We start from the raw sequence: 17,738 nt of genomic DNA, 5'->3' as shown, positions 1-17,738 counted from the left end.
AGAATCTACCAAGAAGGGAGGATCTTTCTCAGAGGAAACTGAAAATAAGAGTTACATCCCACTCTCCTAAATGGGACTGGCTCAAAGGGGAAAGAACATTTTTATGAGCTGGATGAAAGCTTGTTATGGATTGAGTTTAAACCAACTCCAAATTGATGTGTGACTGAGTCCCCCATTTAAATAAGTTATAAAAGTTAGTTAAGGGGCCACACCTAAAACAGAGACTAACAGAGTCTTCTCAGAAACTGTGCTGGGATAAACTGGGGAACTGAATGGGTGGGAGCAGAGAAGAACACACAGAAAACTGAAATGGCGGCTGATCTTGGAAAAAACCTAGAGAGAGATCTTTGGGCTCAGGCTATGTCTATACTGCAGGCTTCTTGTGCAAGAAGCTTTTTGTGGAAGAGCTCCTCTGCAAAAACTTGTGCAAGAGCGCATCCACACTACAAAAGTTCATCGCAAAAGCAATCACACTCATTGGATGCTCTCTCGCATATAAAACCACCCGGAACCAGTTCTAGCCGGACTTTTAGGTCACCAATTGCTCTCGAGTGCTGTTGCTAGAGCCCTGCAGAGATACATGCTTAACGGGACCCCCCTGGACAGCCGTTTCTCTGTTTCTGCTGCCCGCTTGCAGACTCTGTAGAGGGACAGAAAAGCATCAACAGTGCCTGCTGTGGTTGCCCTGTTCATTTTTGGGATGCCATAGCTTTTTCCTGTTGTGTGCTATGGAGCCGGAGCTGCCCCTGGGCAGGCGACAGTCCCACATGGCCATGCTGCAATTCCTGCAGCATTTTCTTCCAGCTGCCTACATGTTCATGCTGGATGTGGACTCAGAACTCTTCCTCATCACCCTCTGCATAGTTGCGGCTGCTCCACTCTGCCTGCCGCACCCAACCATACACAGAAGGTTCTGGAGGCTGGAGACCAGTTCGGACTGGTGGGACCAGCAGTGGCTGCAGAACTTTAGAATGCACAAGGCCACCTTCCTTGAGCTCTGTGCCTGGCTCATACCCGCCCTCCAGAGATGCAACACCCACCTGCGGTCTGCTATCCCCCTGCAGAAGTGGGTCGCAATCACCATCTGGAACCTGGCCACTCCAGACAGCTACCAGTCGGTGGCCAACCAGTTTGGGGTGGGGAAGTCCACCGTCGGGGCCCTGCTTATGCAGGTAAGGCGCTCAAAGGCTGTAGTCCCTGCACGGGGGGGAGGGGAGAGGGTGTTGGATAAGGGGGACCCTCAGGAGGGGGGAGCTGGCCCCAGGAGCTTGTGCCATCCCGCTCTCACACAGCCCTGCTGCTGGGGGGCGAGGGGGACACGGGATCATAGGGGGTGGCTCCTGGGGAGTTGCGGGGGGGGGGGCAGAGGAGGGGAGGAGGACAGGCACTTCTCAAAGGCTCACGTAACCTCTCTCTCATTTTCTGTTCTGTGTGTTTCTTTGTCTCCTTCTGCAGGTCATCAGAGCCATCAACTCCCTGCTGCTGTGCAGAGTTGGCAGTCTCGAGGACCTGGACGCAACCATGGCCGGATTTGCTGCCCTGGGGTTCCCCAACTGCAAGGGAGCTATTGATGGCACGCACATCCCCATCGGGTCCTGGACCATCAAATGGCCCAGTTTATAAACAGAAAGAGCTACTTTTCTGTAGTTCTGCAGGCCCTGGTGGACCACCAGGGCCACTTTACAAACATTTATGTGGGTTGGTCGAGCAGGGCACATGATGCCCGAGTTTGTAGGAACTCCAGCCTGTGTGCCAAGCTGGAGGTGGGAACCTTTTTCCCCTGCCGGGACTTTGCCGTGGGTGACCAGAACATGCCAGAGTGCATAGTGGGGGATGCAGCATACCCACTCAGGTCCTGGCTGATGAAGCCATACACCGGCCACCTGGATCCCAGCAAGGACCTTTTCAATGCCCGCCTCAACCGAGCGAGGATGCAGGTGGAGTGTGCCTTTGGGCACCTCAAGGGATGCTTCCACTGCCTCCTCACGCGCCTGGATGTTAGGGAGCACAATATCCCCGAGGTGGTGGCGGTATGCTGTGTACTCCACAATCTTGTGGAGCGCAAGAGGGAGGCCTTCCTTCCGGGGTGGGGGGCAGAAGCCAACCGCGAGGGCCATGCATTTGAGCAGCCCCAGACAGCTGCTACCTGCCAGGCCCATCAGTTGGGGGTGTGCATCCAGGAGGCCAAGGGAGAGGTTCTCTCAGACCCCCCAATAACTCTCCCTAGGGTCTCCCCAACAGGGGCTTCTGCCTTTCTGCTCTCTTCCTTCCTTCCCCCCTCTCATCGGCTCCCCTTGACCCTTCCCTGACCTCCCAATAAACACACCATTTTGATTTGAAAAAAAAGAGTGCCTCTTTATTGAACAGGAGGAGACGGTGGGCAGGGGAGAGGGGATGTTTGAACTGGAAGGGGGATGGCTAGACTGGGAGGGGGGATCAGGACTGGGAGGAGTAGTGGGGTGGCTTGCTATGCCACCTCAGGTGTGGGGACCTCTTTGGAGTTGGGAGGGCCTGGGGACCAGAAAGGGGTAGGCAGGAGGGGTAGCTAGAGCAGGGTCAGGTTTGGCAGGGGGGGAAGGAAGAGGGACCATAGGCGTCACTTGGGGAGTGGGTATGGGCATTGATAAAAGAAGGAGCAGAGGCATAGCAGGGTGGGAAGACAGATGGGCAATGGTCATTGGGGGGGATAGGAGGGTGGAAGGCAGGAGCAGCGGCATCATGCACATGTTCCCCCATGCAGGTCTTGATGCTGCCCGTGGTATCACACCATGCCATCATTTCGGTCTATGCATGCTCCCATCATTCCAGGTCTGAATTAAGACCGCGCAACAGGGGGTCGTGGATGTTGCGCAGGACGCCGATGTGTTGCCGCATGAGGTCCTACAGCACCCTGGCTTGTCTGTGGGCCCCCTGGACTCTGGCAGGTGGCAGCAGTGGTGTGGCTTGGCCCTCTGTCCTGGCTGCTACGGCAGAGGAGAACACACAAGAGGGTGAAACCATGGGTCATCCATGCACACAATCCACACCAGTCCACGACCCACAGGAGGGGGATGTCCCAGGTGCAAGGCCATGTGTGGCCTGCACAGCACGCCCTGTATCATAGGGGCCCCAATGTGGCCAGAGGACCGTGGTGCCCCGTTTCCCCCTTGTGACGGGCCGTCACTGACCCGGGGGAGAGACAACCGGAGTCCCCGCCGGCAGGGGGCCGACGGCCAGGCTCAAACCCCCCAGGACTCCCCCAGCGCGAGCCGGAGGGGGCAGAGGACCGGCGGCGCGAACACGGCCCATCTCCCGAGGTCCCGCGCGGTGAGGGCGGGGTGGAGGGGGGTGGCTGCCCAGCAGGGACGCACGCCGGGACACGCCCGGAAGGGGTGGGGCCCCGGGCTGCGGCCGGCGTGGCGGGCCGGCTCAAAAGGGCCCGCCGCCAGCATGGCAGGGGGCAGAATCCTCGCAGCGGCGGAGGAGTAGCAGCCCCCGCCGCAGGACGGATCCGGAGCGACACGTCGCCCGGCTGTCGGCCCGGCGCTGGTACCGTGGCCTCCGGGACAGCCATTGCCCCTGGAGGTCAGTCAGCTCCTCCTCGGACGGCGGACGAACCCCGCTATGCCGGACCAGGAGGGAACGGGACAGCCGGGAGCGGACCGTACTCAGGGAACCTACCCCGGAGACTTCAGTCGGACGCCGGGAGCCTCGGACTGCAGAACCAGGGTAGGTTCGGGGACACGGAGCGTCACCGGCAGGAGGCACCCGAAGGGAGGAAGGAGCCCGGGGCAGGACGCTTTTGGCAACCGTGGGTGGACAGGTTACGGAGGGAGTGACCCCCCGTCCGCCGCGTCGGGACACTAGCAGACCCCGACACTTAGGGCCCAGGGCTGGGACCCGGAGAGAGGGTGGGACTGGGTCCCCCTCCCTCTCCTAGGGGGGCATCTCGCTCCTAACGACTATAGCAGAGGCGAAGTGCGAGTCGGAACCCTGAGAGAGGGGAAGGCTCGAACTAGGGGCTTCGGCCCCATCCCGCAGGGACGGGTAACTAGTTTGGGGGTTCACTGACCCCCCCCTTCCACTGGGGAGGGGGTGATTGCACCCGAGGGTGCGGGCCCCAGAGCGGAGACCCAGGGCGCAGCAAAGGACCAGAGGAGGACGAAAGGGTCCGCAGACCCCCCCTCTCGGGCTGAGAGGGGGTGATCGCACCCCTCACACCCCTCCACACACAAACACCATGGCCAGGCAGGCAAGGGAAGTGTGTGGTCACAATGGGATCCCCTCATGGGCAGCAGAGGAGCTGGGGGCAACCTGGCCCTCCCTGGGGTCTGCACACACAGTTGCGGCTCGCTGTGCTGTCTATGGGAGTGGCTGCTGCCTTGCATGTGCAAGCATGCCTGTACAGCACTCCAGGGTGTGTGCGGGGTTGTGCCCGTGCCCTTGCAGCTAGTCTGCTTGCACCTGGGTGCAGGGCTGGACCGAGCCATTCCGGTGCCCCGGGTTGGGGGAGGGCGCATGCGTGGCCCCTGCCCCCACTCGGCACATGGGGGAGGGCGTGTGGAGCTGGTGGTGGCAGGACGCACATGTCCGGCCTGGCCCAGCCCGGCTACTGCTGCTGGCACGCAGCCCGGGGCTGCCTGGGACGGACCGAACCTGACTGCAGGGCCCCGCGGCCGCGGGGGGAAGGGTGCTGCTGGCTGGCGCTGCAGGGGTTAACACAGCCCCCACCCCGGATGGCCTCTGCGGGATGGCCGCTGGGAGCTGCTGCAGCCTGCAATCCAGGAGTGCGGCACCTGATGGCAGCTATAAGGGGCACTGTGCGCCCCTTACAGCTGCCATCAGGCGCCCCTCATAGGTTGGCACCCCGGGCAGCTGCCTGGCTAGCCCATGCCTTAATCCGGCCCTGCTTGGGTGCACCCCTTTTGCCCTTCGGGCAGGTGTGGAGTCCTGCCCCTGAGTGCGCCCTGCGCTCCGTGGCCCTCACATACCCCTGACGGAGTTCCTTCACCTCTGCCGGGATACAGCCATAAGGGAGAAGATCTTCACGTTGCGGCGCTTGGCCCGGGGATCCTGGAGCGAATCCTCCTCGCCCCACAATTCAAGGAGGGTCACAATCTCCGGGCCACTCCAGGTCGGGGCACGTCTTTTTGTTCCCCTGGGGGGGGGGGGGAGGTTCCTGGGACTGCTCCCTGGAAGGGCTAGGGGGTCTCCAGGAGCTTGCTGATTGGCTATTGTGGCTGAAGCAGAGCTGCGCATTGAAGGCCCATGCTCTCTGCAAACTTCCTGCCACAAGGCTTGTCCAGAGTGCCTGCAGCTTTAAGGGGGGCCAGCAGATAGCAACTATAGAGTTCTGATTAACTTGTTCTGATTAACAAGAGGCCACCTGTGTTTTTTCCTGGAGGCCAATGCTTGTGCAAAAAACCCCTGCTGCCCATCCACACACACTTTTTTGCACAAGAGCTCTTGTGTAAAAAGGAGTTATTCCTCGTAGAAAGAGGAATACCTACACTGCAAAAAGCCCTCTGTTCTGTCGATTCACTGTAAATTTACTTACGCAAAAACGCACTTGATGTGTGGATGCGCTGCGGGTTTTTGTGCAAAACCCCTGTAGTGTAGACGTAGCCTCAGAGTGCAAAAAGTACTCTTGGTGCTCTAAGCAAAATAAACTGTTTTCTGCTTCTTGATTCCTTCTGTCTTCAGAGATACAGGACTTTGCACATTCTTTGTAAATAAAAATTCATCAAAGAAATAGCTAATTCTCACCAACTTCTACTTCCAGCTCAAACACTCACAGGAGGCAAAACTTTGACTAGCCACTTGACCTGAAAAGACAATACTTGGATAAGTGTAAGTGCTTTAATTGCCATAGCCTATATTAAAATTATAAATTAGTTATCAAAAGAGTGAACTTTTATGAGAGGTAAAGCTGGTTATGATTATTAGTTTCAGTGAAGTTTAGTATCTGTTCAACTGAGGATTCAAATGAAGATCTGACAATATACTATTGATCACCCTACCTTACTTCTCTTAGCATTACAAATACCTTACATCTCTTAGGTTACACATTAAATAACAGATAGTAAGCCCTGTTAATTGCTAGTGTGTTCTGACCTTAGACTTTGCCCAGGTATTTAATAACACCATCTGCTGTCTACGTCTGTGCCTGTGGTACTGTTATTTTTGCATAAGGATTATCTACTTTCTTCATAAACAAGGCTGTAATAACAGTGCTAACTGGTAGCAGAACTAAATGAGATTTAAGTTATACCATCCAAGTAAAACAAAAATGAAGACCAGAACACCAAAAACATGTCAATCTTATTTTACTGTCTTAAATTTAAAAATACTAATTTGCTAAAAGATGCAGATTAAGTCTTGCTGCTCTCTTATTTAGGTAAAAGTTTGCCTGAGAGAGGACTGTGGGTGAAATTTACTCCTGTGCAGGGTGCCAGCACAAGTCTTTTGTTACTTGAGCACTCAAGATATCCACTGTCCAAAGGTCAGTCTAAGTTCACCCTGGAGGATTAGCCCTTTATTGTTTGTTATTTGCCCCCTCCTCTCAAAAAATGTAAACAATATCATCTTTAAAAAACATTGCTGAATGTTTTAGGACACAAATAATCACTTGAAGTTCAAATATTCCTCCTAATTATATCTATAATGGAATTTGGTTTGTTAAAATGCATGTATTTAGCTTTTAATGATCAAATATATTATAGCCCACATATGCAAAGGCTCCAATTCAGCTCCCATTAAATCTGATGGGACTTTTGTCACAGCTGTCAGTAGGGGCAGAATCAGGCATAAAAAGAACTGTCCATTTATCTGTTGCTTCAGGGTCTTATATGTAGTGTTGCCAGCTCTCAGTTTTATTGCACATTTCACAATACTTGGGAATTTCCTTAAAACCCTCATTTGTGGAGTGAGACATTGACCCTACTGAAGTCAATAGCAAAACTCGCTTTGACTTCAGTGGCTCAGACTTTCACCCTTCAATTGAGTGATTTTTGTGAGAATCCCTTTTTGTTTTGCTTAAATAAAAGCTGAATATGTCTAGCCTTTATAGTTGTGGAGAAAAGTTTAAAACCTTAACAGGTTTAAAAAACAAAGCAAATTAAAAAAAAAAGAGATGATTTATTTTTAAACTCAATCTCAAGGGCTACGTCTAGACTGGCATGATTTTCCGGAAATGCTTTTAATGGCAAAGTTTTCCGTTAAAAGCATTTTCGGAAAAGAGCATCTAGATTGGCACGGATGCTTTTCCGCAAAAGCACTTTTTGCGGAAAAGCGTCCGTGCCAATCTAGACGCGCTTTTCCGCAAAAAAGCCCCGATCGCCATTTTCGTGATCGGGGCTTTTTTGCGGAAAACAAAGCTGAACTGTCTACACTGGCCCTTTTGCGCAAAAGTTTTGCGCAAAAGGACTTTTGCCTGAATGGGAGCAGCATAGTATTTCCGCAAAAACACTGACAATCTTACATGAGATCGTCAGTGCTTTTGCGGAAATTCAAGTGGCCAGTGTAGACAGCTGGCAAGTTTTTCCGGAAAAGCGGCTGATTTTCCGAAAAAACTGGCCAGTCTAGACACAGCCAAGATGTTTAGGGAACCTGAATGTTTTGTCATTGGCAATACTGTATATTGGTGCATATCACTGTAGTATCTCTCTGTGGGTGCACTGTAATAGTGAATCATGCATCCCCGTCAGTTTTATTTGTGTGGAGACCTACTAAAAGTACTTTGCCATTTTTACTACTGAAATGGAGAGGTTAACTTTTAAAACCAAACATATGAATGTAATCAGGAGGGTATGTAAAATATGGGGCTGAACTATTTGATAGCATTTGAAAGAGGCATGTCTTGACATGTTTTCTATTAGAAAAGATTTTAAGCATTACAGTTTGTCAAATGAGGTATCTGGTTACATCTGAAAAGGGTTTCTTACCTTTTCCTCCTGCTGATGGAGGCATCTAGAAGTCTGATTATGAAGCCTTAACGTACAGACACATTGACTTATTTTATAAATATGTGAAATTATGTATGTCTGCTTTTTTTTCTCTGTAGTTGCTAGTTTTGGGAGAAGAGTTGAAAAAAACAACCCCAAAACAGATGCTTAACATATTTACTCTGCCTCAGATTCTGAATCAAAGAAAACTGTAAGTATATTTATATGTATGTTAACTTGCCACAATTCAAGTACACTAACAGAGCATGTTATGATAGGTTTGACATTTATAAACAGAGTAGCTATAATTTTCATAAATGTTACATTTTTTTAAAATTACAAGCAATATATACAATCTAGATAGAATTTATTTCTAAAAATATCTATCACTTTGTATATTCTGCATACAATTTACCTCTTGTACATTTTCTTTTCAACCTATTCAGGAGACATATTACACTATCTTTAAGTAACTAGAAACCAATGTAGAGATGCAAACAGTCTTGGAACACATTTCCACACCTTGCTGATCAATTCAGTAAAAAGTCTGCCCACGTAGGAAACTTTTTTTGTTCTTCTCTCATTAAATAAAAAAGAACAGTGATTGTATTAATATGCTTCTTTCCATCTTATGTTCTTATATGGTTCAGAGGGCTGACATTCATTATGTGAGCCACTATAATGTATATGATATATTTTTCAAAGTTACTTAATGAAGGTTGGATTCTTGATGACATAGTTCTCCCTAGGCACATACATGCACTACAAACAGAAATTTAGACATGGTAGGCAAGGATTCCAGTTCTAGCCAAGTAGACATGATGTTCTCAAATGCTGTGATGACCTATTACCTACTTAACCTTTTGACCTCATGTTGAATGACATTGTTTCTGATCTCACTGGGCCAAATTCACTCCTCCAATTAGCTTCAAAAATAATACTGAAGTCCAATAGCTTCAATGGAGTTACACTATGAAGAATGTTGACCAATGTATTTCAGCAGTTTCACTAGGTCATAGGTACCAAATAATAAGAGGTTCCCTCTTCCCCACTCCTCCCTAGCAGCACACTAAAATGATGATGGCCCTCACCATTGGGATATTCTGGGAGGGGGAAGGACTTTGTCTCTCCTGTTGAACCTGTTCTGCTTTGAATAAACATTAAGCATTTAAGGTTGCCAACTTGGTTGGACTGGATGGACCAGGCACCATTGCAGCAAATAGTGTTTGGTCCATCTGGTCTGGGAGAGATGGCAACCCTATGAGCATTGCAACTTCTGAGTTACAGGCCAAGGTGCATCGCGAATGAGCTGGGGGAGCAGAAAAGAGAGTCTTATTGTGAAGACAACTAAATGCTGCCCTGGAGAAGTGGATTCTATCACTATCCCTACTGCTGTTGCTTCCCACCACTCCCGTTGGCCAGGAATGCTAATCCGCAACCAACAGAAGCTGCAATCGCTGGTACCTGTGGAGGTACTAGGGATGTGAATAGGTAACTGGTTACCCAGTAAGCATCACTCTTATCAGGTGATGTTTACTGGGTAACAGTTACCCAGCACTTGGGAGCAATCCTACCAGGCCCACTACGCCACAAGCCGGGGTGGGAGCCAGCAGCCCCACATGGGGCTGCCAGAGCCAGGAGAGGGTCAAGGGGGCTGGTGGCAGTCCCCTGCAGGACGATGTCCGATGGGCTAGCAGCTACCCCTCCCATTCCGCTTAATCGGTTAAATTTAAGGTTTTACCGATTAACTGATTAAACAGGATGTTATGTCCCTAGGAGGCACAGGTAAATATAGCAGTGGCTAGGGGCTGATGAACCACCGCTGTTTTATTGCCCACCCCTGTTGTAAACTATGCTCTTGGGCAGCTACCCAGGAGAGATTCAGGTGCCACCCAGCTGATTAGCAGAGCACATACAGCTGCCCACAGCCAGCAGCATGTATTTCTACCGGTGGTACACATCCTCACATGCCTCAGGGTACATGACAAATTTATTCCATACATGGAGGGTTTTTTTGCCAGTTCTGGCAGAGCCTTTCTGCATGACCTTGACTGAGTCACTTAATTTCCCTGTGCTTCCATTTCCTTATCTGTAAAATGAGACTAAGACCTTCCTACCTGGCAGGGCATTATGCAGCTAATTGCATTATCATTATTATATGATTATGTATTAGTAAAATACATAGAGTGAGGTGCAAAATATCAATAATTATCATTCTTAATTTTGAATGTATTCATTATAATTCCTAGCAGTAGCCTCCTTCCAGTGGTCAAAGTGAGCAAAAAGACTTAGCTGTGGTGGGTTGGATTTTTTTAACTGGAAAAAGCTTGATGGAAAGAATGAAGTAGTGGCTGTTCTCAGAGATGTGAAATATATAATTAATAATGTATCATTAAATATCTTACCTGTGGAATGTTTTTTCCTATCATTGTTGCACACATTATGTAATATTCCTGAAAAAGAACAGGGATAACAATTCTCCTTTTTAAATTGTTTACTTTGTCTACTTGACAGCACTTTGGATAAAATTTTCAAAAGCACCTAGCTGTTTTAGAAGTCTAAGCCTCACTTATGCACATAGGCCCAAATCCTCTGAGGATGTAAGTGGTGCTTAATTTGTAATGAAAGATGTGCTGGGGCACAAGCAACTTTTTTTACATTTATAATTGATGCAGCAAGCGAAGAGATGCCAGCAGTACAAACTGCCAAACCTAGAGGTGCCAGGGCTCAGCCCTGGCAAAAATTAAGCACTCTATGTAAGCGTCTAACTCCCATTGATTTCAATGGGCAAAGAAAAACCAACATTTCAACAAACAGAAAAATGTGATTGTAAAAACAGAAAAATTGGCAGGGAAAAACAAGGTCAAGGGTAGTAACTGAAACTAAAATTTTCTTTTAATTAGACTGGCTTTCTTTCTGATGGTGTTTCACTGAAAGCATTATACTGCATGCTACATATGAGTCTGCCCATATATAGATGCCTTTGGGGAAAATGTTCATTGCAGCTGCTCTGCTATGGAACTGACAACCAGCTCAACTCCATTGCTGCTGGGGGATATTTGCAAACAGCTTTAACGGTTCTGGCACAGGTCTTGAAAAGGTTTTGGCCTTGGCTCAGAGATTTTAGACTTTTATTATACGTGAAGGTTTTTCCTCAAAAAAGGCCCACATGGATACAGTATTGCAAACCCAGGAATATACTGGAACAAACTGCTCCTAGATAGTGTATTAGTTTTGGTTGAACATAATCAGCTTTTAGATTTTCCATGACTCCAATTAAATGGATTCTGCCTTTTCCTTTTAATAATTTCATGTCTTACACGTTATTTTGACAAAGGATAGGGTGTAGACTTGGGACAAAGATTAATTGTTTGTTAGTTGTACGCAGGCCAAATCAGGAGTTCTTTTTTTAAAAAATGCCTGCCAAATGAATAATCTTAGTTTTGTGCTTTGGTTTCCGTTCGTAACAGGCTTCCTGTGAAATTCTTGTCCTTTTCCCATTTTCTGGGCAGCATTTAGTAGCCTATTGAACTAATCTGTATAAAGCAATGAACACAGCTACAGCTATGTCACAGAGGGGTCACAGATTCCATGACTTCCTGTTTATTTTTAACAGGGGTTGCAGGGGTCACTGCTATCCCTCCACTTCTCACATCAGGAAACCCAAAGCTAGGGTCCACTTCATCCACTTTCAGAGCTCAACAAATCCAACTGTTGATTGCATTTTTGGATGCAAAGGAGCAAGGCGAAGTAGGGACAAAGAATGTGACGTCCCCTATTTATCAGTCTGCGGAAAACTGTTAGAGGCTTGACCTATCAACTGTCCTCACTTCTGGCACCTGGAAACATTGCTCATAAGTCTTTATTTTTAATTGGATTGTAGTAACCTCTGAACTTCTCAAGTATTTTCATAATCCTCTTCTTTCCTGGCAAGACATATTGCAAATATCTGTTGCATCTGACTCCAAGAGCAAAGGAATAAGGTCATTTTGCTAGATTTTTCAGCTTTGCTATTTGAAAATGAAAAAAGTCAGCTGCTGGATTGAAAACAAAATTAATTAAAAAGTTTAGCACTTTCCATTCTCTCAACCCCCCTCACTCCCCATTTTGCTCTTACAAATTTTGTTGTAAACTACCTCAGCTGGGGCACAGTTATCTGCTATACATTGCAGGACAGAGGATTTAGTTTTTCTTACTATACTATTTTTCAGGGAGATACATTGTATCATATATATGCATGAATACTTTTAAAAGAAAAGATCATAACAAAATAAACCAAGACTTAGCATCTTCATTTTTTCAGGCTTTATCTGTGGACAAGTGTCATAGCAAAGTCTTCCTTCTACGTCTTGCAAACATGGTATTCCATATCCACTGAGAAATTATTTCAAGAGTCCCTCATAACAGTCTTCAAAGAGTCAATAACAGGGTTCCATGTAAAGTAAAAAGCGGACATCACACTTCTGTTCGAATGTTTTCTGAGTCTCTAACACATATTCTTCCAAATTGAGCTAATGTGATGACCATCATCTCTCCTATTGGCATTTTATTTTTGATCTGGTGTCCCCCTTAACTTCTGCTACCATTAGTTAGCTCCTTTGTGAACAATAGCTGTACAGTCTATAGAAACAAGCAACATAAGCTTGATCCTGTGTACACACACATTCATGCTTAAATTTAAGCACAAGTAGTTCCATGGGAATCAATGGGAGTTCTCATGTTTGAAGATCTGCACATATTTAGGCCCTGATCCAGCAGCTAAGATCACATGACCTTAAATTCACTAGGATAACTTGCAGGCATAAAGTTACAAGTGTACAAAAATGTTTGCAGGGCCAAGGTTTTACTATGGGCCTATTCTAAAACCCATTGAAGTGAATAGCAAGATTCCCACTGACTTCAGTGACTTTGAATTAGGCCCTATGTCCTTGTTATGCTATTAGAAAAGGACATAAGATAAGACTTACTTTTGTCAGTACTTCCTTTGAAGTCAATGAATAAAGCTGGCAGGATGTGACCTAGATTTCACTTTCTAATTTTTTTTTTTAAATCTCACAGGCATTTTGTGACACCATGGAACAGCAAGTCAAATGTGGCTATTTTCAGCTGTATCTTTGATTCATTTTAATCTTGTCTGTGCTGTTATTTTACAAAATTCAACTGTCCTCACAATGAGGCCCCTTCAGAACTGTTTGGCATTTGTCTCGCCAGGGGATGTTTCTCTTTCAGTAGAAAAAGTTTGCTGTAATATTTCCTTAGCGATTAGTTTCAATTGAATGAATGGTAACATTTGCTGCCTCACTAGCACTGCAGCTTGAATTCTATATTTCAAAATTTGTAAATAGAAATTATTTTTTTCTTACAGAAGAAGATAGTATTTTTAATGAAAACCAAAACTTCTAAGGTTTCTAAAATGGCCATCCGAGCTTTCTCTCCTAAGTATACTCAATGGCCATCTAGGGTATGTCTATACAGCAGTGTTATTTTGGAATAACTTTATTTCAAAATAATATCATGTGCATCTACACAGCAAGCCATTAGTTCGAACGAATTTTGAAATGGAGGACTTCTTACTCTCACTCCTGTAACCTTCATTTCAGGAGGAGGAAGGGAAGTCAAAGAAAGAATGTTCTTCCTTCAACTTCCTGCTGTGTGGACAGCGCCAAAAGCTGAATTAAGCTATTTTGACTTCAGATATGCAATTGACATACTTGAAGTTGCGTATCTGAATTCGACTTTTGCCCTGCTGTGCAGACCTGCCCTTACAGACAAGTCCCTGTGGTTGCGTTAGTTTCTAACCCATTTGGCACATATATTGCTATCCTTCAGTAAGCAAGTCATCTGTTAAAGTCAGCTTACATTTGCTTTTTTGTAAATCTTTTCAAGCAATCTGACACTTTCAAGAGCAATAGCAGGGCATAAATGTCAGAAAGTCAATGTGAGAGCTTTGGCTGCATAGGAATGGGCCTTAAGTTTTTATCTGAAGTACATCAGTGCACAACCTTTACAGATGTTAGTTCTCACAAATGCAAAATAACAATATATCCAAAATGTGCATAAAATTTAATGTCAAATTTTAGTTGGCCCAGCTTGCAAGGCTTTATGCTCAATTTGATGGCATTTCTCCGTTTATTTGGACAGAATATGGAAACTTTTGAACTCAGCATAAGTTCAATTACAAAATTTCAGGGAATGGTTTAGCTCTCAAAAGGGAGAACTGTATGGATTTTTAATTCTCTACAGATCAATAATTGATGGTATCTTCCAGCATAACTATTAGCCCTCCCCATGCCCACACTGCCCATCTTCCCAATACCACTTATGTCATGCACCGTGGCAGCATGGTAACTTATCTCCCAGTTGAGACAAATAGAAAATAAATAATAATGGTGGGGGAAGTTTGGAGAATTGTGGGAATGGGGAGGACACACACAGTGGCTGGCATGGAGGAGAAAATAGGAAATCCGGGTAGGGAATGAAGGAGAAATGGGGGCACACAAAGCCCCTGGCATGGGGAACAAAGGAGGAAGTGGGGGGTAAAGAGGGAATGGAGGATAGGTGTTTGCCTGGCCTACAAACAGCTACCAGGTGTGCACCCACCTAGTGGTGCAAGCAAGTAATTCAATTATATCAGCAAAACTACCAATGAAATTATGCACAATTGAGGGCACATTGTTCATTATAATAGACCATATCCTGCTCATCATGTACCCAAAGGCAGTCCTGTTGAAATCAATTAAACTTTGTGTAAAGCAAGCAGGATATGGCCAGTTTGTGCCTTTAATAAGTTATTTTCAGGCAAAACGGCATTACCATAAACCACCAGTAGGTGTCTTGAAGCTCAAGTCTATATGATGGGTGGGGGGGAGAGAGGGAGAGCAACTGAACATATCTTGTGTTTGACCAGTTCCATTCTACTAAACCCATGAAATCATTAGGTTTGGGGAGTTTACAGGTCATGATATAAAGCCTACATTTTTTATTTAATCCAGCCATTGTTTCAGGAAAATCATGTTCAGACGTTATGCCTCCCTCCTGTTTTTTCCAGAGTTAATTCGGAGCAATAAAATTATAGTTAAAAACTTAAAATTGCTCATCTTGATTTTTTCCAACAAGCTCTTGTTAGAATGAAGGAAAAGTGAGCACAATTTGCCCTCCAGTTTAAAGCCTTCCACAGCTGAACGGTTTCCTCCCCCCCCCACCTTTACTAACTGCTCGTGATCTTAAATGCACAAACAGTCGTTCTTGGCACCCAACCAACATATATAAATACATGTAATTTTTCCTTCAAAGAACCTAGAGGCTAAGCAAGAGGGCAAAGGAGTACGTGACTAAAACATCCTAACTTCCTCTTTCATAAGCTATCACATGATGCAGTGCAATTACAATTCCTGCCTTGTCTCCGCGAATCGCAGACGCATTGCCTCACCCTAGAAACCCTGTGAGTGTGTAGGCAGCAGTTGCTGCAGCCGGGTTGGAAGGAATCCAATTTCAGTCCGGAGAGAAAGGGTTGTGGGAGGAAGACAAAAACAAAAATCTGTTTACTTAGTATACATTGATAAAGCGTCTTTAGAAGGGTGGGGGGAGAGTAGCTTTAAAGGAGTTTTACACAATCTGAACGGGAGTGCTGTTGTGAAGCAGAAAACAAGATGTGTTAACCCTTTTAGCTCCCGGGGGAATTCAGGACGGGAGTGCAGTCCAAAAAAAAATAGCTCTTTCATTGGCAAGCTAACCTCAGGAAGGTCACCGGGGAAGCTATGCCAATGGAGTTGCAAATATTTAAGGGATTATGAATATGAAAATAAAAGGAGCGGTCTCCTTTTATGAGCGCACATGCATGTATCCAAAGAGAGGGAGCGAGAGAACCTACATCTAGACCGTGTTTTTGAATTTCGCTTATCGCTGACAGGGCAGTCCCAAAAATGGCAAGGTTTGCTTTGAGCAAACGTGCAAGGCGGTGTTTATGTTATCGCTGAAACAAAAGTAAGGCTCGAAGGGCGGGGAACTGCTTAACCCTTGAAGGGACAGATCGCATTAGCCAGAGGGCAAGTGGCGTGTATGGGGATCTGCTCTGTCACCATTTGCAACTGGCTGGCGGGGGGGGGGGGGATTGTATTACCTACGGTTCCAAGGTGCGCGAGGGAGGGGGATAGTGGCGTTGTATCAAAATCCTCGTTGCACTTGCACTGATGTGGGTGGGGGGAAGCGGATTTTGCATCAGCGCTGGTTGCACCGGTGCGCGCGGGGTGGGGAAGGAGGCGCCGTCAGAAAGCACATTAGCAAACGGCGGCAAAGTCTCTGGAAATCCCCCAAAGGAGGATCATGTGGCGTTTGCATGTCAAAACGCTTGAGTTTGGGATTAAATGTCCTTCGGGTAAATTTTAGAACAGGCTTTTAAAAATATGACAGAAGATCAACACACAGTCATTTCTTCGAGGGTGGTTTCTTTCCGCCCGTCCCCCCCCCCCCCCTCCCCGCGCCTTAAAAAAACCTGGCAGTGTCGATAGCAGCACGGTAAAAACCTTAGCAGGGCTCCATTCCCCTTGCCTTGCCAATCCAGTAGGGGAGATCATCTAATTTACACACGCTGCCTCCAAGAAAGCTAGCTCATCCCAGTCTAAAGAAGAAAGGTTGGGGTGGGGTGTGTCGCGTTAGCGGCCTACGGCGTTTGATTCTCGAAAAAAATAGTGGAGCTCGAAAAGTTGACAGATAAACTCTGTTTAAAGGGCGGCGGCGGCGGCGGGGGGGGGGGGGAGGGTTAGAGATCATTTCCCTAGCTTAACTCTGCAGCTGGATGAAAGCATTCCCTTAGCAAATAGAGCGAGGACATTATATCAATTGACTTTTTGCTTTGATGACATCACACTAATTAGCTCCATAAAATATCGTGTCCATGCTTCGTCTCCCGTTCGTGGGTTGCAAATAACAAAACATGAAAAACGCCCAGCTGGGTCAGCAATTACAAGTCAACGCCTCTGCCTTTTGCCCCCTGCCCATTGGTTCTGCAGGAGGAAATATCCTAGTGTAAAATACCCCCAACACCACCATTGTCTGCAGTCGCAAAGCTGCCTCATGCCAGCCGGTCTCCATTAATAGAGAGCTGTACACATGAATAACAAAAGCCTGATCTGATTTTCAGTGCAAAGGGAGAGAGTAGTACAGTATAGAATGCGGCTCTTACACCCATTCCTGTGTACTACTGTACATGCTGCTTTTGCTACGTTAAGTAAAAGTTAAGCCTGGCAGTGGGAGGAGGGAGCTTTGAGAGCCCAGAAATAGCAGCAAGGGAGGCGGTACTTAGTGCTGTGACGGGGCATCGGCGGTGCTGGCTGTAGATTCTCTCTCTGTGAGTCTGTCCCTGGAATGTGCATTTCGTTTAATAAGGTTTCAAGTGCCAATTGCATTGAGTCACGTCCCTGACTGAGTCTGCGCACAGGGCGCAGCTGCAGCCCTGAAACAAAATGCGGACGTCAGAGCTCAGCTTCCTCCATCCCTCCCTTTGTAACCTACATAAGTCAGCAGCAGCACTGTGGGAATGGTGACCCACAAGCAAGAGTTTGAGAGAACAGCTTCCACTTTGTTTACGCTGCACAATCACACACACACACACACACACAGCCCCCTCTATGTATTCGGACTACTTCTGGGTTGAATGATGACTTCATGTGCGAATGACAAATGAACAGAACATCCCTTTCTCTTTTTGACTGGCTGCAATTGTCAAACGAGCTGTTTGGAATTCTTAGTGCGGAAGTAGGAAGAAAAAAAATGTCCGCAGGTTGGGGAGGAGGGGCTGTGTTTACTTAGCATGCGCTT

At 46.8% G+C, this 17,738-nt stretch overlaps 1 long non-coding RNA gene across 1 annotated transcript; it reads right to left on the bottom strand.

The window, feature by feature from the left end:
- Window positions 1-4,409: 4,409 nt before the first annotated feature.
- On the bottom strand, window positions 4,410-17,684 carry LOC112545613 (uncharacterized). Its single transcript, XR_012902811.1, has 3 exons — window positions 15,352-17,684; window positions 10,328-10,375; window positions 4,410-5,804 (listed from the first exon to the last, which is right to left on the bottom strand). It is a non-coding gene; the product is annotated as an uncharacterized LOC112545613 (long non-coding RNA).
- Between the last annotated feature and the right edge of the window lie 54 nt (window positions 17,685-17,738).

This window comes from Pelodiscus sinensis, chromosome 3 (genome assembly GCF_049634645.1).
Source record: "Pelodiscus sinensis isolate JC-2024 chromosome 3, ASM4963464v1, whole genome shotgun sequence".
Lineage (NCBI taxonomy): Eukaryota > Metazoa > Chordata > Testudines > Trionychidae > Pelodiscus > Pelodiscus sinensis.
The sequence above is the reverse complement of the archived record's forward strand: the minus strand, read 5'-3'. Positions and strand labels throughout refer to the sequence as shown.